At 37.1% G+C, this 22645-nt stretch overlaps 1 protein-coding gene and 1 pseudogene across 3 annotated transcripts in view; both read left to right on the top strand.

The window, feature by feature from the left end:
• The window catches only part of C12H2orf88 (chromosome 12 C2orf88 homolog), a 342050-nt gene that overhangs the window by 129383 nt on the left and 190022 nt on the right, over nt 1-22645 (top strand). The gene's annotated exons all lie outside the window — the stretch shown is intronic.
• Nucleotides 13016-15729, top strand: LOC112635810 (annotated as a pseudogene). The gene is made up of 2 exons (XR_003122094.1): nt 13016-13819; nt 14192-15729. The product of XR_003122094.1 is annotated as a serine/arginine-rich splicing factor 1-like (transcript).

A 22645-nucleotide genomic window follows, 5' to 3' on the forward strand; every position in this document is an offset into this window, starting at 1 on the left:
TTAAACAAGTAGGCCAGGCATGGTGGCTCACACCTGTAATCCCAGGACCGAGGCAGGCGGATCACAAGGTCAGGAGATTGAGACCATCCTGGCTAACACGGTGAAACCACAACTCTACTAAAAATACAAAAAAATTAGCCAGGCATGGTGGCAGGTGCCTGTAGTCCCAGATACTCTGGAGGCTGAGGCAGGAGAATCACTTGAACTGGTGAGGTAGAAGTTGCGGTCAGCCGAGATTGCACCATTGCACTCCAGCCTGGGCAATAGAGTGAGACTCTATCTCAAAAAAAAAAAAAAAAAAAAAGAATTTAAACAAGTAGATCCTCTGAGCTAGATCTTACTATGAAAAGTTTTAGTGATTTTGTGTAAGATTGGATAAGCACAGCAGTGTACATTTAGTCACAGTAGAGAAGTGGAGTGAAATGCACTTTATCAGTAATCTTCAAACTGGGGTAGGATACCTTCAAGGGATATGAAAACTTTCTAGGGGGTACAGAAATAGAAATAATTTCAAAGGAATCAATGTTTATATTCTCCATTTTCTACTCTTTCCAAAAATTGAGTGGGAACTCACATGACGTCATAACAGTCCTTCTCTCACTTTATGAAATGAAAGCACATACATCTCAAATGGTATGTACTCTGGGCTCCATAAATCAAGGGGAAGCCTTTTTTGATTGATTAATCAAGTTACCACAACCTATGGGGAATTTCTCTTTTCTGTATGTTATGGATGAAAAGTGGGTAAGGATGCCATACTTTGGCCCATGTTAGGATGTTTTAAATTTAGATATATAGTAGAATTGAGTGGTAGGACTAGTGGTGATTTTCATTTAAAGACTGTGCCTCCTCCATGCCCTCAGATATTGTTAATGAATATGTGCACTTAAGGAAAGTACACTAAGAGCAAAGGAAGGAAAGTATTAATAAGAAATATTGAATGTTGGCCAGGTGCGGTGGCTCACGCCTGTAATCCTAGCACTTTGGGAGGCTGAGGTGGGTGGATTGCCTGAGCTCAGGAATTCGAGACCAGCCTGGGCAACATGGTGAAACCCTGTCTCTACTAAAACTACAAAAAATTAGCCGGCTGTGATGGTGTGTGCCTGTAATCCCAGCTACTTGGGAGGCTGAGGCACAAGAATCGCTTGAAGCCGGGAGGCAGGCAGAGGTTGCAGTGAGCCAAGATCATGCCACTGCACTCCAGCCTGGGTGACAGCGAAAGACTCTGTCTCAAAAAAAAAAAAAAAAAAAGAGAAATATTGAAAGCTAAAAGCAGTCCTTTCCTACATTTAAGAATAACAAATCTTAGCCATACTCATTACCTATTCCCAGGGCATGTCATTAGCTAGAAAGCAAAGCTTCTTGGAAAAACAAAAGCAGTGAAGTTTACTGGTACTGACTTTTTAAAATGTAACTGAAATATCTGTTGGTGTTACTAAATTTTTCAAAACACAATAGATGAAACTCACCAATAAGATTTTCACCTAATTTCTTTCAGATTAGGTGGTATTAAGCAAAGTATGTAAATCCTGTTTTATTAAGTAAATATAATGAATTATTTATTCCAATTATAATCAATCCTAATCTTATAAAATGTTTCAAAAATTCCTACCTCCTTTAAAAAAATAAAAGAACAACTCTTTACCATTTAATTTATCCCAGTATATACCTTTCTTCATTAAATGAAGAAGAAAAATGTGATCATGGTTTGTCTCATTATGGTGTTTTATCAATAAAGTTTGTTTGTTTAATTATTATCAAAATTTAAAATATCTTTCTGTCATTTGATCAGTTGTATAGTAGTAATTATTATAATGATAGCCCAATCCAGAAGATTTTTAATTAGAGCTTTATGATCATGAGTTGAAGATAAAAAGTTTTAAATCCCAGCTTATGCAGTTTTTTTTTATTGTAAGCTCATTCTACATGTATTCATTGAGCACCTCTTTGTGCTAGATTCTTTATGAGTTTCTTGGATATGTCAGTGAATAAAAGATATTATGCACGTGCACACACACACATACACCTGGTCTCCTGAAATTCACATTATGGGGGTGTAAGTAAGCAAAGTGTGATACGTGCTTTGGGAAAAATGAGTAAGTAAAGCAGAGTTAGAGGTTAGGAAGTAGAGCCTTGCAAGAGAAGTGATGTAGGGGATTGCAATTTTAAATAGGGTGGTAGGGAGAGATTGTGCTGAGAGGGTGATAATTGAGGAAACTTTGAAGAATGCGGGGATGTTCCATGTGGCTGTCTGAGGTTCCAGACAGCCGGAACTGTGACACAAAGACTCTAAAATGGGAGAGATACAAGCAGTAAAAAGAAGATATTCTGGCATTGTGAGGAATAGCTAGACGACCACTGTGGGTGGAACAAATTCAGGAAGCAGAGCAAGAATAGTCAGGGAAGTGTGGTGTCAGGAGGAGACTAGAACATGGAAGGCCTTGTAGAGGACTTTGTCTTTTATTTTGACTAAAATAGATGGCCATTAGAGGACTACAGAGGCATGATGTTATTACTCAACTTCTGTATAGGGAATAGATTCCTGGGAGCTACAAGTATAACACAAAAGGTTGTTAGGGGCATTTAGGATATTGTGGTGGCTCATACTGAAGTCACATAAGAGGAAATGTTAAGAAATGTTGGATTCAGGATATATATTTAAGGTAGATCCAGAAAGATATTGTGATATATTGGATGTGCTATGTGAGAGTAGGAGAGGACTCAGGAATATCTCTAAGGTTTTGGTTCTAAGCGACTAGAAAAAATGGAGTTGCTATCAACAAGATGGCAAAGGCTGCAGTGGAGCAACTTTGGAAAGAAAGATTAGAAAATTGATTGTGGATATGTTGATTTTGAGATGTCTATTAAAATCCAAAGGAATCCAGAAGCTTTTTACATGATGTAATTTTATCTGTCTGTTTTTGTTTTGTTGCCTGAGGTTTTGGGGTCAAATCCAAAAAATTATTGCCCAGATTAATGTCATGTCATTTTTCCCATATGTTTTCTTCTAGTGGTTTTGCAGTTTCAGGTTGTATGATTACATCTTTAATCCATTTTGAAGTTTTTAAAATATGGTGTGAGATAAGGGTCTAATTTCATTTTTCTGCATATGGATATCCAGTTTATCTGACATCATTTATTGAAGACGCTGTCCTTTTCCCATTATGTATTCTTGGCACCTTTGTTGAAAATCAATTGACCGTAAATATGTGGGTTTGTTTCTGGGCTTGCTATTCTTTTCCATTGGTCTATGTATCCATTTTTATGCCAGTACCATACTGTTTTGATTACTGTGGCTTTGCAATAGTATTTGAAGTCAGGTAGTACAAAGTCTCTGGATTTGTTCTTTTTGCTCAAGATTGCCTTGACTATTCATAGACTTTTTTGGTTCTATATGAATTTTAGCATGGTTTTTACTTTTTTTTTTTTGGAAAACTCACATTGGAATTTCGATAGGGATTACATTTAATCTGTAGATCACTTTGGGTAGTATGAACATTGTAATAATGTTAATTTTTCCAATCCATGAACATGGAATATATTTTCTTTTTTTTATGTCTTCTTCAATTTTTCTCATCAGTTTCATAGTTTTCAGTATACAGATTTTTTTTTTTTTTTTTTTTTTTTTTTTTAAGACAGGATCTGGCTTTATTACCCAGGCTGGAGTGCAGTGGCATGATCTCAGCTCACTGCAGCCTCTGCTTCCCAGGCTCAAGCCATCCTCTCACATCAGCCTCCCAAGTAGCTGGGACCACAGTCACATACCACCACACCCAACTAATTTCTGTATTTTTTGTAGTGACAGGGTTTTGCATACAGATATTTTTACCTCCTTGGTTAAATTTATTTCTAAGTATTTTATTCTTTTTGATGCTTTTGTATATGAAATTGTTTTCTTGATTTATTTTCAAATAGTTGTTGTTAGTGTATAGAAATGCTACTGATTTTATGTGTGGATTTTATATCCTACAACTTTATTTATTTATTAGTTCAAACAGTTTTTTCGATGGAGCTATTAGGGTTTTCTGAATATAAAAGCAGGTTATCAGCAGTGACAGTTTCACCTCTGCCTTTCCTGTTTGGATGCCTTATATATTTATCTTGCCTAATTACTCTGGCAAGGACTTTCGGTACAATATTAAACAGAAATGATGAGAATGGGCATCTTTGTCTTGTTTCTGATCTTAAAGGAAAAGCTTTCAACTTTTTACCACTGAATATAATGTTATCTCTGGGCTTGTCATATATAGCCTTTATTGTGTTGATTTCTAAATTTCTAAACCTAATGTGTTGAGAGTGTTTATCATAAAATGTTTAATTTTCTTAAATGCTTTTTCTGCATCTAGTGAGATAAATATATCATTTTTGTCCTTTATTCTGTCAATGTGATGTGTTACACTTGTATAGTTATATATCTTGAACCATCTTGCCTTCTACAGGCAAATCCTACGTGAATATATTGAGTTATCCTCTTAATGTATTATTAAATTTGGTTTGCTGTTATTTTGTTGAGGATTTTTGTATTTATATTTATCAGGGTTATATACTGGCCCATAATTTTCTTTGCTTCTAGTATCCTTGTCTGACTTTGGCATCATTGTAATGCTGGGATCAAAAAGAGTTTGAAAATATTCCATCTTCTTCAATTTTTTGGAAGATTTTGAGAAGGATATGTATTAGTTATTTTTAATCTGTTTCGTAGAATTCATCCATGAAGCCATTGGGTATTGGATGTTTCTTTGATTGGAGACTTTTTATTACTGATTCAATCTCTTTACTCACTATTGGTCTGTTCAGATTTTCTTTCTTTATGATTCAACCTTGGTGGGTTGTATGTGTCTGGGAATGTATTTCTTCTTGATTATCCAATTTATTGGATATAATTGTTCATGGTAACCTCTTATGATCCTGTATATTTCTGTGATTTTAGTTATAATTTTTTTCTCTTTAATTGATGATTATATTTATTTGAGTCTTTGCTCTTTATTTTTATTTATTTATTTATTTTTTGAGATGGAGTCTCACTCTGTCACCCAGGCTGGAGTGCAGTGGTGTGATCTTGGCTCAGTGCAAGCTCCACCTCCCAGGTTCACACCATTCTCCTGCCTCAGCCTCCCAAGTAGCTGGGATTACAGGTGCCTGCCACCATGCCTGGCTAATTTTTTGTATTTTTTCAGTAGAGACGGGATTTCACTATGTTAGCCAACATGGTCTCAATCTCCTGACCATGTGGTCCACCCACCTCAGCCTCCCAAAGTGCTGGGATTACAGGCGTGAGCCACCGCACCTGGCCTTCTCTTTATTTTTTAGTTTCGCTAAATATTTATCTATTTTGTTTATCTTGTAAAAAACCAACTCTTGGTTTTATTGATTTTTTTTCTATTGTTTTTCTAATCTCTATTTCTTTTATTTCTGTTCTGATTTTATTTCCTTCCTTCTGCTAACTTTGGGTTTAGTTGTTCTTTTTCTAGTTCCTTAAGGCATAATGTTAGGTTGTTTATTAGAGATCGTCTTTTTTTATTTAGGCACTTATTGCTATAAATGTCTCTCTTAGAACTGCTTTTCCTACCTCCCATAAGTTTTGGTATGTCCTGCTTCCATTATCATTTGTTTCAAAAATTCTTTTTATTTCCCTTTTAATTACTTCTTTGATCCATTGGTGGTTGTATTAGTTCATTGTCACATTGCTGTAAAAAAATACCTGAGACTGGATAATTTATAAAGGAAAAGGGTTTAATTGACTCACAGTTCCACATGGCTGGGGAGACCTCAGGAAACTTACAATAATGGCAGAAGGGGAAGAGGCATGTCATATATGGTGACAGGCAAGAGCAAGTGAGTGTGTAAAGGAGATACTCTCAGACACTTATAAAACCACCAGATCTCGTGAAAATTCACTCACTATTACAAGAATAGCATGGGGGGCATTGCCACCATGATTCAATCACCTCCCACCATGTCTCTGCCTCAACATGTGGGGATCATCGGGATTTTAATTCAAGATAACATTTGGGTGTGGTTACAAAGCCTAACCACATCATTGCACTTCTGGCCACTTCAAATCTCATGTCCTCACATTTAAAACCAATCATGTCTTTCCAACAGTCCTCAAATGTCTTTTTTTTTTTGAGACAGAGTCTCACTCTGTCAACCAGACTGGAGTATAGTGGCATGACCTCAGCTCACTGCAACTTCCACTTTTTGAGCTCAAGTGATTCTCTGGTCTCAGCCTCCCTAGTAGCTGGGGTACAGGCATTGAATAATTGCTCCCATTCCGAATGGGAGAAATTGGCCAAAACAAAGGGGCTACAGGCCCCATGCAAGTCTGAAATCCAGCAGGCAGTCATTACATCTTATAGCTCCAAAATGATCTCCTTTGACTCCATGTCTTACACCCAGGACATGCTGATGCAAAAGATGGCTTCCATGGACTCAGGCAGCTCCATCCTTGTGGCTTTGAAGGGTACAGCCCCCCTCCCAGCTGCTTTCACGGGCTGGCATTCAGTGTCTGTAGCTTTTCCATGTGCACATGCAAGCTGTCAGCTGATCCATCATTCTGGGGTCTGGAGGATGGCGGCCCTCTTCTTACAGCTCCACTAGACAGTGCCCCAGTGAGGACTCTATATGGGGGCTCCAACCCCACATATCCCTTCTGCACTGTCTTAGGAGAGGTTCTTCATGAAGGTTCCACCCCTGCAACAAACTTCTGCCTGGACATCCAGGCATTTCCATGCATCCTTTGAAATTTACATGGAGGTTCCCAAACCTCAATTCTTGGCTTCTGCGCACCCACAGACCCAACACCACATGTAAGCCACCAAGGCTTGGGGCTTATACCCTCTGAAGCAACAGTCTGAGCTGTATGATGGCCCCTTTTAGTCATGGTTGGGATGCAGGGTGCCAAGTCCTGAGACTGCACAGAGCAGCAGCAAATCCCTGGGCTCGGCCCACGAAAACATTGTTTCCTCCTAGGCCTGTGGGCCTGTGATAGGAGGGGCTGCTGTGAAAGCCTCTGAGATTCCCTGGAGACATTTTCTCCATCATCTTGGCTATTAACATTCGGCTCCTCATTACTCATGCAAATTTCTGCAGCTGGCTTGAATTGTTTTCCAGAAAATGGGTTTTTCTTTTCTACTTCATGGTCAGGCTGCAAATTTTTCAAATTTTTACACTCTGCTTCCCTTTTATATATAAGTTCCAATTTCAAACCATCTCTTTGCGAATGCATAAGACTTAACACTTTTAAAATCAACTAGATCACCTTTCTAATGCTTTGCTGCTTAGAAATTTATTCCACCAGATACCCTAAATCATCTCTCTTAATTTGAAAGTTCCACAGATCTCTAGGGCAAGGGCAAAATGCTGCCAGTCCCTTTGCAAAAGCATAGCAAGAGTGACCTTTGCTCCAGTTCCCAAGAAGTCCCTCATCTCCATCTGAGACCACCTTAGCCTGGACTTCATTGTCTACCTCATTATTAGCATTTTGGTTAAAACCATTCAACAAGTCTCTAGGAAATTCCAAACTTTCTCACATCTTTATGTTTTCTTTGGAGCCCTCCAAACTGTTCCAACCTCTGCCTGTTCCCAGTTCCAAAGTCACTTCCACATTTTCAACTGTCTCTATATCAGTACCCCACTCCTAGTACCAATTAACTGTATTAGTTCATTTTCACACTGTTATGAAGAAATACCTGAGACTGGGTAATTTATAAAGGAAAGAGGTTTAATTGACTCACAGTTCCACATAGCTGGGGAGGCCTCAGGAAACTTACAATCATGGAAGAAGGGGAAGAGGTATATCTTACATGGCAGCAGGTGACAGAGAGCCAATGTGTGAAGGAGGAATGCTCAGACACTTATGAAACTATCAGATCTTCTGAGAACTTACTATTAAAAGAACAGCATGGGGGACACTGTCCCCATGATCCAATCACTTCCCACCAGGTACCTCCCTCAACATATGAGGAATATGGGGATTACAATTCAAGAGGAGATTTGGATGGGGACACAAAGCCTAATCATATCAGTTGTTCAGAATTATGCAGCTTAATTCCTACATATTTGTGAATTTTCCAGTTTGTATCCTGTTATCAATTTCTAGTTTCATGCCATTGTGATCAGAAAAGATGATAGGGTTTCAGTTTTCTTAAATTTGTTCACACTTGTTTTGTGGCCTAACATATGATCTGTCCTGGAGAATGTCCCATGGGTGCTTAAGAATAATGTATATTTCATTGCAATTGAATAAAATGTTCTGTATATGTCTGTTAGGTTTATGTGGTCTAAAGTGTAGTTCAAGTTCAATATTTTCTTATTAATTTCTGTATAGATGATCTGTTCATTGTTAAAAGTTGGAGTATTGAGGTCCTCTACTACTATTGTATTATTGACTATCTCCCCTTTCACATATATTAATATGTGCTTTATGTATTTAGGTACTCTGATGTTGAGTACATATGTATTTACGATTGCTATATTCTCTTGATAAATTGACCCTTTTATCATTATATAATGACCTGCTTTGTCTCTTTTTACAGTTTGACTTGAAGTCTATTTTGTCTGATATAAGTATGGCTACCATTCCTTTCTTTTCATTTCCATTTGCTTATAATGTTTTCTTTTCCCATGTCTTCACTTTCAGTCTGTGTCCTGAAAGGTGAGGAGAGCTTCTTAATAAGCATCATATAATTGGGTCTTATTTATTTATGCATTCAGCTACTGTCTTTTTGCTGGAGAATATAATCCTATTATATTCAAAATCATCATTGATAAGTAATGACATACTACTGCTATTTTGTAATTTGTCTTCTGGTTGTTTTATTTTGCTTTTTTCTGTGTTGCTTCCTTTGTGGTTTGATGGTTTTCTATAGTGGAATGCTTTTAATCTTTTCTATTTATTTTTTCTGTATCTGCTATAGAGTATTGCTTTGTGGTTATCATGAGGCTAACATAGACATTGTATACCTATACTAGGCTATTTCAAGCTGATAAATTAATTTTTATCTCACACCACAATTCTACATTTTTACTCCCCTTCACCATTTTATATTTTTTATGTCAAAATTTACATTATTTTGTAAACTGTCTTCCTTGACAATTTATTTTAGCTATAGCTGTTTTTATAGATTTGTCCTTTAACCATCATACTAGAGATGAAATTGCTTTACACACTATTACGGTCCTAGGGTATTCAGAATATGACTCTGTATTACTTATATCATGAGTTTTATGCTTTCTTATGTTTTATGTTATTACTTAGCAGCATTTTGATTCAGCTTAAAGAATTTTTTTAAGAAATTCCTGTAAGAGGCAGGCTTAGCGGTGATGTACTCCATTAGCTTTTGTTTGTCTGGGAAAGTTTTTATCTCTTCCTCATTTATAAAGGACAGCTTTTTTGGGTAAATATTCTTGGTAATTTTTTCCCTTCAGCACTTTATATCATTCTGCTCTCTAATGGTCTTTCAGGGATCTGCTGAGAAATCTGCTGGTAGCTTTATTTGAACTACCTTGTATATGGTATGTTTCTTATCTCTTCCTGTTTTCACAATTTTTTCTTTTTCTTTGATTTTTGATAGTTTGATTATTATGTGTCATGGTGAACTCCTCTTTCAGTTGAATTTGATTGGAGATCTCTGGACTTCCCATACCTCAATATTTGTGCCTTTCCCCAGATATAGGAAGTCTTCAGCCATTATTTCTTTAGTTTTCTGGCTTCTATTCTCTCTTGTTTCTGGAAATCCTATTCTATCAACTTTTGATCTCTTGATGATGCCTTATAATGTAGGCTTTCTTCCTTCTTAATTTTTTTCTTTTTGATCTTCTGCCTAGATGATTTACAATGTTATATCTTTGAGTTCATTGATTCTTATGCTTTATGAGCCTACTGTTGAAGTTTTTTTTGTTGCATTTTTTAGTTCAGTCATTGTATTAAGCTCAAAAATTTCTATTTTTTTAATTGCTTCTATTTCATTGTCAAATTTCTCATTGATTTCACATGTTTTCTATTTGTTTAATTTTCTATATGTATGGTTTTTGTTCACCTCACTTCTTTAAGAAGATTATTCTGAACTCTTTACCAGTCATTCCATAGATCTTCATTTCTGCAGGGTCTATTTTGGGGGCTTTATTATTTCCTTTTGGAAGTGTCATGATTCCCTTATTTGTGTGATCTTTGTGTCCTTGTGTTGATGTCTGTACGTTTGAGGAGACACTCACCTCTTTCAGTTTTACAGATGTTATTAAGCAGAAATAGACCTTCACTGTTTCGTGTAGCCTGTGATTCTGGATGGGCCAGCTGATAAGAACCCTGGGCAGGCAGAGCTTGCTTTTGGGTTCTCTAGATGGCTGGGCCACCGTCTTTGCTCTGAGTTTAGGTGGGGCTGATGGCTGGATTCTGCAGTCGGGCAGAGTTGCTGACTGGACACCACAATTGTCTCTGATTGGGATGGGTCATAGGGTGTATTTTCTGGCCAGGTGGTACTGCTGTTTGCATTCTGCAGTAAAATAGGGTTGCAGGCTAGTCCCTAAGGCTAGGTGGAATCACTGCTTAGGATAGATGGCAGCAGCCACTATGCTTAGTAGAAATACACAGTTGAGGTTTGCCTCCCAGCCTGGGTAGGGAATTGGAGTGGGCTTTGAGGTTGGACTGAACCACTGTTTGAACTCCCAGGTAGGGAAAGTCTAGCCCCTGAACTTTGCCAAAATGCACCATGCCAGATCTCTTTCCTCTTGGAAGGGCCTTGGGGTGGTCTCTGAGGCTGAGACAAGTGCTCTTTACACTCCCATGGGGGCAGATCTATCTTCTGCCCTTTACCAAAATGGGCTGTGGAGGGTGTCTTTCTCTCTGGGTGGGGCCTTTGGGTGGGGTAAAAGACTGGGCATGAGGCTGGCAATCTAGGGATACAAGCCAAGTAGAACTTCCCACCATTTCTGGGAACAACCAGCTTAGCTTTGCCAGTGTGCTAGGTAATGGCTGGTACCTCTGATGTAGTGCCATTGCTGGCAGGTACACAGAGCTACAACGAAGATTTCTGTGCTGGTGTCTGTGAGCTCTTTTCCTCGCTTTGTTTCTACCTGACCCTAGGTGATCTAGTCATGCCATTACCCTCATTTTCCCCCATGAAGTAAGACTTGAGTGGGCTTCCCATGAAGCATCTCAGAATACTTTGGCAACTGGATATTTGCCTCCAGTTCTCTTTTTCTACTGTAGAAACTGTGGGCCTAGGATAATCCTCTCTGTTTGGTGCTGTGCCAAGTTGGGGAGGTGGGTGACACAGCCAAAGTGAAACTATTTCTCCTACCCTTCTGATGCCATTTTTCATTGGATTCTGTGATCTATGAAGGTATCTCAGGCTTATTCCCAAGTTTTGAGGTTTTCACAAAGGTGTTCTTGTCTGTGGATAGTTGCTAGTTGAACTTTCTGTAGTGAGTAGTGAGGACTGGGACCTCCTATTCTGCTATCTTGCTTATGCCACTCCCTGAACACACATTTATTGTAGCTCCTGATTCTTTGGTTTTGCTTAGTAGTTTTGCTGAATTAATTTTGGGTTTTGTAGATCTCACTCTATGTCTACTGATAGCATCCAAGTCAGCTACAAACTTAACTGATCTTTAGTACGCTCTCTTAAATGTCTGGTGCCTTGACTAGGACAAATAAATATTACATTTAGATAAAATTCTGAAATGAAAATGTAATGAAAACTTGAGACCAAAGATTAAAAGGAAAGATTTAGAAAAGAGCTTATTCATTTATTTTTAAAAATAAGTGATAATGTGTATAAAATCATTATACTAATAAGATTCTATGAATATATTTAAATGAGTGAAGTTATAGCTTTATTTCTGAAGTCAAGATTTATAATATGCCTAAACTATATTTTTTGCAACTATTTCAACTTCTCATGAACAATTTCAGATATCAAGAGCAGGGTCCAGGTTTATTTTTTGCAGATGATTGGCCATTTGAGTCAGTACTATGTATCAAATAAACCATCCTTTTCCTACTGAATTGAGATATCACATTTGTCACTTAAATACTCAGATTGAGTTTGAGGTTATCTATTCTCTTTAACCTGTTTTTAACTATTTTTAAGTGTACAATTTAGTAGCATTAAGTACATTTATATTTTTGTGGAACCATCACCACCATTTATCTCCAGAACTTTATCATCTTCCCAAACGGAAACTCTGTTCTCATTAAACACTAACTCCCTATTTCCTGTCCTTCCAGCCCCTGGCAGCCACTGTTCTACTTTCTATCTTTATGAATTTGACTTTCTATCTTTACAAATTCTGTCTTTATGAATTTGCATATAATTCATATGCATGATATCATTTTGTGACTGACTTATTTCACGTAGCATGATATTCATAAGGTTCATTCATGAACCTTACATTAGCATAATGTTATATTGGCATAACATTGTATTAGCATATATCAGAATTTCCTTCCTTTATAGGCTGAATAATATTCCATTTTATCCATTCATCTATCAGTGAACACTTGAGTTACTTTCACCTTTTGGCTATTGTGGATAATGCTGCTCTGAACATGGATATCCAAATACCTATTTGAGTCCCTGCTTTCAATTCTTTTGGATATATACCCAATAACTGAAATGTTTTGCCTATTGCTATGCCAATATCATGCTTATTTCTAAGCATTTTATGATTTTTGTTTCCAATTGAAAGCAATCATTTTATTATTTATACTTCTAGATGCTTATTGCTATTACAAAAGGCTATTGATTTTGTATATTTTGTTGCACTTAATCACCTTATTATAATGATTCCTATATTTACAGGATTTTATTATATTGTAATTTTATTATGGTTTCTTGGGTTTGCTTTCTTGTATTCCCTAGTATTTTGTTTATACCTGCACACACTTGGTGTTAGAGTTATGCTTACCTTATTAAATAATTAAGGGGATTTTCCACTGTGGCAGTCATGGAGGGTCACTGTTCTGGTCACCTCTTTAAAAAGAACTTACCTGGGAGACGTGTTGCCACTGCGGGCTCGCTCTGCGGTGCGCTAGGCTTGGTGGGAAGGCCTGTTCTCGAGTCCGCGCTTTTCGTCACCGCCATGTCGGGAGGTGGTGTGATTCGTGGGCCCGCAGGGAACAACGATTGCCACATCTACGTGGGTAACTTACCTCCAGACATCCGAACCAAGGACATTGAGGACGTGTTCTACAAATACGGCGCTATCCGCGACATCGACCTCGAATCGCCGCAGGGGACCGCACTTCGCCTTCGTTGAGTTCGAGGACCCGCGAGACGTGGAAGACGTGGTGTATGGTCGCGACGGCTATGATTATGATGGGTACCGTCTGCGGGTGGAGTTTCCTCCAAGCGGCGGTGGAACAGGCAGAGGCGGCAGCGGGGGTGGAGGTGGCGGAGCTCCCGAGGTCGCTATGGCCCCCCATCCAGGCGGTCTGAAAACAGAGTGGTTGTCTCTGGACTGCCTCCAAGTGGAAGTTGGCAGGATTTAAAGGATCACATGCGTGAAGCAGGTGATGTATGTTATGCTGATGTTTACCGAGATGGCACGGGTGTCATGGAGTTTGTACGGAAAGAAGATATGACCTATGCAGTTCGAAAACTGGATAACACTAAGTTTAGATCTCATGAGGGAGAAACTGCCTACATCCGGGTTAAAGTTGATGGGCCCAGAAGTCCAAGTTATGGAAGATCTCGATCTCGAAGCCGTAGTCGTAGCAGAAGCCGTAGCAGAAGCAACAGCAGGAGTCGCAGTTACTCCCCAAGGAGAAGCAGAGGATCACCACGCTATTCTCCCCATCATAGCAGATCTCGCTCTCGTACATAAGATGATTGGTGACACTTTTTGTAGAACCCATGTTGTATACAGTTTTCCTTTATTCAGTACAATCTTTCATTTTTAAATTCAAACTGTTTTGTTCAGAATGGGCTAAAGTGTTGAATTGCATTCTTGTAATATCCCCTTGCTCCTAACATCTACATTCCCCTCGTGTCTTTGCTAAATTGTATTTTAAGTGATGTCATAGACAGGATTGTTTAAATTTAGTTAACTCCATACTCTTCAGACTGTGATATTGTGTAAATGTCTATTCTGCCCTGGTTTGTGTGAACTGGGATGTTGGGGGTGTTTGTGGTTATCTTACCTGGGGAAGTTCTTATGTTTATCTTGCTTTTCATGTGTCTTTCTGTAGACATATCTGAAGAGATGGATTAAGAATGCTTTGGATTAAGGATTGTGGAGCACATTTCAATCATTTTAGGATTGTCAAAAGGAGGATTGAGGAGGATCAGATCAATAATGGAGGCAATGGTATGACTCCAAGTGCTGTTGTCACAGATGAAATTGGCAGTATTGACCTTATACTAAAAGGCAGGGGTTAAAAATGATTATATACATTTTCCTTAAAACACTTGCAAACATTTTATTCAGTTATCTTTAGCTACAATTGCTTTGCTCTTTAAACCTTGGCAATTGTGGCAAAATTATATTGCCCATTTTGTAGCAACTTATTTTGCTCCCTTCCCCCCATTTTTGTTTTAATAGGGACTAATGTGGGAAGAACTGGCTAATTTGTCACAGTGCTTAGTTACAACTGTTAATGTGTGACCTGCTGTTGGTGTACATGTGGGTACAGGGTGTCTTTAAATCCAACAAGATAGAGTATAATATCAATACTGCTAAATCTGCATGTCCTCTGTGTGACTGATAGAGCGTTGCTATTTCATTTTTTTAAGACAAAATGAAAGCAAAATATAGAGTTCCAATGTATTGGTGTAGATAATCTGGTTGGGAATACTTTTAAGTCTCACCTTCCCCTTTAAACTAATATTCATAACTGATTCATATGTTTAAAAGACTTTAATTTACAAATTAAATTGCAAATGGGAGCATTAGATATAGTTTTAGACTTAGGTGGGTAGCAATGCCAGTAAACTTAAATTATGTAACTTCTTGCAACCACGAAACCTGTAATACACTGTACAGTAACAAGTGTTGGCATTATCAGTTGAACTGTAAATACAAAATGCTTCTTCCAATTAGTCTCTATGATGATTAAGTTTCTAATTTATCTGAACACCATTCAGAAACTTGTTTTGGGGAATTTGATAGTTATTGATGTGCATCTGTTAAACTGATGACAGACATAACTCATCATTCCCCAGAAACCTTTTTTGATTACAATATCTAACATTTTGCCTCCTCTTTTTTGGTTTTGCTGGTTATAAAGGTTTGGATTGGAGAGGGCTCACTGGATCCCAATCCTTGGAGCTGGATCATTGGATTCAAATCATAATGTGGATAGGATAGGGAGGATGAATTACCAGGATTCATGGAGCGGGATCAGATTACCAGGAACATAGGAGTGGATTCCTGCCCCAACCAAACCGCATTCGTGTGGATTTTTTTATTCAACTTAATTGGCTATTCCAAAGATTTTTTTTTCCTATTTTTGACAATTGGAGCCCTTAAGATGCACGATGGAATTGTGTTTTGCGTTTTTTGGTAAAAGGAGCAAAGTGAGGACCTGGAGATAAACACTGGAGCAATCTCCTTGGAAGGATTCAGCACGAGTAGATGGTAAACATTTAAAGGGGAAAAGGGGGGTTTGTTTAAAATAGTAAATCAGTAAGTCACTTCTAAATTTAAAGAAAACAAAATTGGAGTTGAAGAATAAGTAGGTTTCCAATTGGCTTTTGCCATTTTTCTTTGAAAAAATAAACATTTTTTTAAAAACTTAATAAAAATTAAAATAAAAAATAAAAAGAACTTACCATTTGATTGCAAGGAGTGCAGTTAGCTGATAGCCTCCAGCTGTAAGTGCCTCCAGAATCTAAGCTGTTGAGCTGAGCCCATGCTTTTCTTGGGAAGCCATAGCCAATGACTGAGCGTGGTGCAGACACAAGGTCCTGGCCATTTCTGCCCAATACCAGACTTTGCTTATGAGCAGCATTTGCTGTGGAGGTGCCATTGGTATAACTGAAATTGTGTCAAATCTGCATGATAATCTGAGGCTCTCTTTGCCCAATCCTGCTTCCTCCTCCTATTATTCTTTTTAGGTGTTGCCTTAGTCTGTTTCCTGTTTATAACAGAATACCTGAAGGTGGATAGTTTAAAGAGGAACAAAATAATTTGTTTCTTACATTATGGAGGCCAAGAAGTCCGAGGCTGAGGGGCTGTGTTGGGTACGAACCTGCTTACTGTTGGGGACTCTCTGTGGAGTCCCAAAGCAGCAAATGGCATCACATGGTTAGGGGCTGAGTGTGCTAACTCAGGTCTCTCTTCTCCTTCTTCTTATAAAGCCACCAGTCCTATTCTCATGACAAGCCATTGATCCATTAATCCATGCATGAATTAATCTATTCATGAAGGCAGAGTCCTCATGACCCAGTCACCTCTTAAAGGCACCCCTTCTCAATACTGCCACATTGGGGATTAAATTTCAACCTGAATTTTGGAGGGAACAAATATTCAAACCATAGCAGACTTCTTACACTCCTAATTGAGAGAACTATCTACAGTTCAAGATTATGACTGATATGCAAAACGTCACATATGGATTGGCAGTAAAACACATTTTAAAATGGACATGAAGTGTGTACAAAGGTAAATTCCTAGTAATTATTATGAAAATCATGCACCCTACCCAAATATCCCAGGAGTAAATTAACCAATGAATTAATTTGTATCTTATTAACCAATTCAAATTACTCTTGCCCATTCTCTAAATATATGAAAGTAAGTTCTTCTTGCATTGAATAATTCACTTTCACATTTATTGATTTGTTTTAATACCTAGGATGCAGAACAGGTATTATGGATGAATAAATAGAATTCTTAAAAATTCAGATCCTGCTGCTGACTAGATAGGTGACCTTGGGCAAATTATTATGCCATTCTGAGGTTTATGCATAGGACAGGAAATATTTATCTGCAGGTTTGTTTTAAAAGTTAGATATTATTTAAACGAAGTGCCAGGAGAGTGTCTAGCAAATAGTAAGTCTCAAATGCATTCTATAATTATTTTTTTTATTATAAATGAAGTTTCAAGGTCACCTGCTAAGTGCAGAGCCACTCGTGTACTTGTTTCTTTACTCCTAATCTGGAGCTTTTTGTTTCATCCTTTGTAAGTAGAAGGATAGGTGAGATGATAGAGTGGTTGGTTGAAGGGACCTCAGAGAAGAGACCTTTAAGAAGGAAGAGGTGATATCTTAACTGAGAATATTAGGCCAATGTCTCTGATTCCTTTTGGCTAAAGGCTCAGAAAGGAGAAATGCCCCCAAGCTGGTATTTAATTTATATGTATATTTGAGCAGAAATGCTTCTAAACTGATATTTCATATTATGTTTATGTTTATATATGATTTATATTTATATTATATGATAATTACACATTTGTTCAAATGTGATTACTACTTTTTTATGCTATATTGTAAACTGCAAAATTATGTGTTTTTATAAACACATTAAACACAATAAATAATGTGTTTTTATAAGTTGATCCCATGTTTTGTTATCCAGTTTATCTCAAGTTGAAGAACATCTGAGGTCAGAAAGTAGTAGTGGATCCATAGGATAAGCATAGTACATCTTTCCCAGGGTGTTAATTTTACTTAAAATTAATGTAGTAACATGGCATAACTTTTACACTAAAATAAATAAAAGCATATTATGGTGTAAAACAAAATTCACATATTTTAAAATAAAATCTGAAGCTTTGACAAATTTTATGACTATAGAACCATCCTTGTGGTAATGTTCGCTCTAAGAGATATTTTGATGTAAAATCTTGAGAAATACTTGAGAGATTAATAATTTGGAGAAAAATATTCTCCAAATTATTTTTATTCCAGTGTTCTTTTTTTTTTTAAATTTATTTATTATTATTATACTTTAAGTTGTAGGGTACATGTGCATAACGTGCAGGTTTGTTACATATGTATACTTGTGCCATGTTGGTCTGCTGCACCCATCAACTCGTCATTTACATCAGGTATAACTCCCAATGCAATCCCTCCCCCCTCCCCCCTCCCCATGATAGGCCCCGGTGTGTGATGTTCCCCGAATTTTTAAAATTTACATTCTTTCTTATAATCAAATACTCTCTTTAGTTTTAAGATTATCTTACCAGAAATTTAAGGAAAATAAAAACTGCTTTGACATCTTCTGGAGCATTAACAGACACTCAAAATATCATATTTGCTATCCTGTAGGTAATGTATATGTATATATTTTCTGATTTCTAGTTAAGTAGTTTGAAGTAAAGCTATATTAGTTACATTGTAACATTTTCTAATTGAATTGCAATTACATCTTTTAGATGTTTTGCTGAGGACTGTTAAAACTTCATCAGACTAAGGGGAAAAATATCAATTTTTCCTTATGGTAATTTTTCTGTACCTATAAATGTATACCTCTTGCTGCCTTATGAAGTTCAACATATCCTCCAGGGGGCACTAGATGCAATAGTAAATGTATTTATGTTATGCAAATGCAAATAACCTGTGGAGAAATAATGAGATGGGAAGGCAGCATTCTGACGCCATGGTGGTCATGCTGGAGTCGTTGTCACTGGATAGCATCCTGGTAATTGTGTCCTCCTGGGGATGTGAGTCCAGATCAAGCAGTTTGGCTGGAATGCACTTGGAATCTTAAAAGCTCTTTTGATTGAGAAATCATCAAGACAAGATTTGCAGAACCAGTATATATATACATATATACATACACACACACACACACACACATACACACACATTTTTCAAGATTCCCGGTTCATTTCACCCTTATACAAGTGAATAGACAAGTAAAATCATATTTATGTATACCCTTTGCAGCTGTAGAATGGGTACAAATCCTATACAATGTTAAACTGTACTAAGGATATCTAGGCTGCATGTCCTAAGAGAAAGCATTTGTTCAAATATATGTCATTGAAAACCAGCACACATATATCTTTTGTTGAGAACCTAGGACACAGTCTAGGCTAGAGACACCCTGAATGGGTACCTGAATTTACTCTGACTGATTCTAGGGTAAATTGTAAGCCTCCAAGGCAGCCTGAGGAGTCCTATATATTCTACAATATTTGATTCTAATCCAACATACACCTAATATTTCAGACCTTCATTGTTTCTAACCTAGTCTATTGATGTGCCATATCTATGTGTCTCTTGCCTCCTTACAAAGGAAAATCTCTAAATATATTTATAATAACTTTAAATAGCTGTCTAATGCTAGTTGATCTGTACTCACTGCTTATTCAGCATCTCAAAATGGAATTCATTTTCTCAGAATGAAACCTGCTTCTTCTAAAGTATTTTCAATCTTAATTCTTGATATCACTGTCTATCTAGCTGTTCAAGGAGGAAGTATATTGTTTTTAAACACCTCTTTCCATTTCAGCTTTCATATCACATTGATCACTAAGATTTACCATTTTTTTCTCCCACATGTCCACTCAGGCTAACAACCTCATACTTAATGTCCCTGCTTCTAGTCTTGCCTCATTTTCATTAATGCTGTTTGCTAATAGCAGAGTGTTCTTTCTGAAAGTAGTTGGACTATTTTTAAGTTTCAATTCTTTGAATTATACACTACTTATTCAGGATAAGTTTCAAAATTTTTTTAGCAGAGCATACAAGGTGTTTCAGAATCTGTCTCTGGTTGCCTTCAGATCCTCATCTCCTCTGCCCATTCTCCATCCGCCCACATCATGTGTCCACAGTGAACTGAATATTTTCATGTAGTTTAAGAACATTCACATATAATACATTAAATTTACTTTTCTTGGGGTAGATTTCTATAAATTTTAACAAATACATATAGTAATTTAGCCACAACAGTAATTGAGATACAGAGAAGTCTCATCGTCCTAAAAAAACACCTCATGCTATCGCTTTGTAATAAAGCTCTTTGTAGTCTAAGCTTTTGAGCTGAGCCCATACTCTTCTTGGGAAGCCACAGCCAATGACTGGGCATGGTGCAGACACAAAGTCCCGGCCATTTCTGCGCAATACCAGACTTTGCTAATGGGCAGTATTTGCTGTGGAGATGCCATTGATATAACTGAAACTCTGTCAGATCTGCATAATAATCTGAGGCTCTCTTTGCCCAATCTTTATCTCCAAGCACTGGTGAATTCTGGTCTGTGTTTAGTCCCTATAGCTTTACCTTTGACAGAATGTCAAATAAATGGAGCTGTACAGTATATAGCCTTTTAAATCTCTTTCACTTAGCACAAAGGATTTAAGATATATTCATATCATAGCTCTCAATCATTTATATTTACCCCAAGCAAGACAGTCACTCCCATTAACTTATCTTGTCTTCATGACTTTGAGCATTCTTTGTTTCTGAAATGCCTTGTTAAATTGCTGAACATCTGCTCATTTAAAAAAACACAAACATTGTTAGCTCATTTGTCATTAAATGTGACTACTTCAGGCCAACTTAGATATTATCTTGTCTATAATACTACCTTACATTGCAGTGATTTGTGTAGTTGCTTGTTTCTTCTACTCTAGGGATGGGTAAACTACAGCCTGTGGGCTATGTCCACAGGCCAAATCAGCTCACTCCACCAATCTGTCCCCCAGCTTTATGTGACAGAGATAGTATGTGGCCTACAAAACCTAAAATATTTGCCAAGTAGTTCTTTACAGAGAAAATTTGGCATCTCCTACTCCACTTGACTATGAAATCTTTGCATCCTCAGAATGTAACTATATCAGTTAGGGCTTGGTTAGGAAAACAGAAACCATGTTCGATATTTTAACACAGAAAGTTTTAATATAATGATATGGTTTTAAGAATGTTAGAAGGGTGGGAGAAGCATACAGGAAATGAATTAACCAGAGCACTGGAACCAAAACTCCTATTGTCCTTATAAGGCCTAGAAATCAGAACTTCTGCTTTGCAGCTACCAGAAGTAAACAAAAAAGAATGGCTCCTATCTTCTTTCTTCCTTCTAATGTGATGTAAGTACCTCCAAATGACAGAATCTATCAGAAATCAGTTGGCAATGAAGTCTGAGAAATGTCATTTTCAAGTTGCTACTCCCAGTTGTTCTAGGGAGAATATAGAGGTGTGAGTATGTAGGAGCTGAGTGTCATTGGACTGTATTGGGCACACTGGCATACTATTGTACATAGTAGGTGCTTAGTAAATATTATTGAATTAAATGAATATTTGGAGCATTTAGTATACTAAAGAACTTCACAGAATATCTAGATTAATAAAACCATTTCTTGCACACTGGCATACTGTTGTACATAGTAGGTGCTTAGTAAAGGTTACTGAATTAAATACATATTGAGAGCATTTAGTATACTAACTAAATAAGGACTTTGCATAATACCTAGATTAATAAAATCATTTATTGCCTTCAGGTAGCTTACAATCTAGAGAAAGAGGCTGAAATGTAAACAAGTGACTATGTATTTGAGGAATAGTGTAATAACTGTTGAATCTCTATCACAGAGAATGAGCTAAAGGAGTACGGAAGAAAGAATAAATTCAGCATAGAGGATGAAAAGGGAAGGGCTTCTTGATGGCAGACACTCTAGGCATTGTGAAAGGGCTTTTGAAACTGAGAGAAGATTGGAGGAAAATTCACTTGAAAGGAAAAAGCAGGTACCATGTCACAAGATGTGGAAGCAAACGGCATTTTGGGGAGTTAGTACAGCATGGCTGTAACTTAATGAATTTTTTTAATATTAAAATATTTAAGTTTTAAAAAGTAGGGTAAATTATGTTACTCCATAAAAATAGTAATTTACCTAACAAATCCATACTTCAATTATAAACTCCAGTCTAATCCAGGTCCAAAATTCCATGATTAGAATTTGATAGCAGCTTTATTGCAAGTACTAAAATACAAGTCCTTAAATTGGCCCTTGGAAAGATTATATACCTTAGCATTAACTTTATACCCAACACCATTTGTTAAAAGAGTAATATTTCTTGCCCAACCCTTGCCCTCACCTCACATGCTACATTATGTTCCAAATCCAAGCCTGGGACATGCATGCACAATGCTCTACTCTTAATAGAGTCAGTGGAAATCATGTGGTGGCTGTGTACTAGAGATCAAACTTGACTGGAGGTCTCAACTAGCTAATTTCTCTATCAAGTTTCACATGCTGTATATACCAATCACATTTTGCATAGATGGAGGAGTATGTGTAAATATGGGCTATTAGTAGGCTTTTGGTTTCCATTTAAGCAGGAGGAGTTATTAGAATGAAGATTTAAAGTGGCATTCTTATTTTAAAATTAAGTCATGTACATATAAGTCTGCTACAGTTAGCACCCAAAATTCAGTGTGACCTTTATGGCAGCTGGTGATACTCTAATATTTCTGAGTAGTACATAAAAGGTGAAAGGGCATATCTCCTTTCAATGTGCATATGTAAGTGCAATAAGTATTAATAGGAGTACATACTTGTGGATAATCCTGGAATGTATATCTAGATTTATAATTAGGAACAGTTATGTGAAATTGATATAAATGTCTGTCATCAGTGGTGTTTGATTATCAATTTCCCTTGTGCATTTTGCAAGGACTATAAGTATATGGTAGCTTGCTTCTCTCAGATTTTATAACAGGTAATGAAAGGGTGTTTAGAATTTCTTTACATTCTTTCAT

This window comes from Theropithecus gelada, chromosome 12 (assembly GCF_003255815.1).
Source record: "Theropithecus gelada isolate Dixy chromosome 12, Tgel_1.0, whole genome shotgun sequence".
Taxonomy (NCBI): domain Eukaryota; kingdom Metazoa; phylum Chordata; class Mammalia; order Primates; family Cercopithecidae; genus Theropithecus; species Theropithecus gelada.